Raw genomic sequence first — 1,254 nt, forward strand, 5'->3', positions numbered from 1 at the left:
AGAAACAGGGATGGCTCAAAGACAGCTGTGTAGAGAGACTCTTGGTTTCTCTGTGAAAGCATCTGAGAAAATGACCCGTCACTGAGAAAAGCTGTTGGCCCGTTGCTTAGGCGGGAAACAGGAGGTGGGACTGCTGCGTCAGGAAACGGCCCTGACCGCGGAAAGGACCACGGAGGAGCCGAATCCGATGCACTCGCATCAGGGGCTGGGTATTTAAGCTCGAGTTTGGGCCACGTCACCGTCTCTGACGGAGAGTAGGACGCGGCCGGAGCCCAGTTTCATTTCAGGCAAGCATTTCTAGAGGCAAGAAGGGGGTATCTCTCCTGGTACGCATCTGACTGGGGGCCATTACAGCCTTTGACATAATTGGCTGCTGCTGGGAGCCAAACCCTGAACTCAACTTCTGCTCTCTTCCTCAGGTAGGAGGTCCTGGGTGACTTTGGACGTCCGCTCAGCCGGGCTGCAGAAGTGTGTGTGTCCTAATCTCCTGCTCGCCGTGTAGGTAGGCCTGTGCTGCAAACATGCTCCGCCAGATCCTCGGGCAAGCCAAGAAGCACCCCCAGCTTGATTCCTCTCTTCGTGTTTATCGGAGCAGGGGGAATTGGAGCAGCACTGGGTTGTTGGCCTTGTTCAATCCAGGCTCAGCTGGGTCAGGAAGAATAACCCAGAGCCCTGGGACAAACTGGGTCCCAGTGAACAATGTAAGTTCTACTCAGTGAATGTGGACTGCAGCAAGCTGAAGAAAGAAGGCCCAGACTTCTAAACTGTGAAGTTCCCTGTAAAGCTGTTATAATGAAGGTCTTCAGAAGCCTTCTGCACATTTTTCCACTAAGGCAGGAAATACTCTGCATGAAATCATGTTGACTTTTTTTTTTTTTTTTTTGGAGTTTATTACACTGATGAATAAATCTCTGAAACTTGAAAAAAAAAAAGTGAGGTGTCAGGCGCAGCCTTGTAACCTGGAGGTGCAGATTTGTTGGGGGCTAACCTGGAAACTAGTGCTAGACGCAGGTCTTATTGGGGGCCTAACCTGGAAACTGGTGCTACGTACCCGCCCGTTAGTTAAATGCATTCAACCTTAGGTCAGGTTCTCTAACATGGAAAGTGAACCCATAAGCTTTGGCCTCAGGAGTTCCGGCAGGAGAGAGGATCCTGGGATACAGCTGATCGAGAGTGGCATAGGCTCTTGGGCAGGTGGCCTCTCTCTGGGGTCCCTCCCCACCCCCTAAATAGACGAATCCCTTACCGGACAGC

At 51.7% G+C, this 1,254-nt stretch overlaps 1 pseudogene across 1 annotated transcript; it reads left to right on the forward strand.

Moving 5' to 3' along the window:
• The first annotated feature begins 521 nt into the window (after positions 1-521).
• LOC308430565 (cytochrome c oxidase subunit NDUFA4-like) lies at positions 522-889 on the forward strand (annotated as a pseudogene). Its single transcript has one exon. The product of its transcript is annotated as a cytochrome c oxidase subunit NDUFA4-like (transcript).
• Positions 890-1,254: the final 365 nt, after the last annotated feature.

This window comes from Micromys minutus (genome assembly GCF_963924665.1).
Source record: "Micromys minutus genome assembly, chromosome: 1".
Classification (NCBI taxonomy): domain Eukaryota; kingdom Metazoa; phylum Chordata; class Mammalia; order Rodentia; family Muridae; genus Micromys; species Micromys minutus.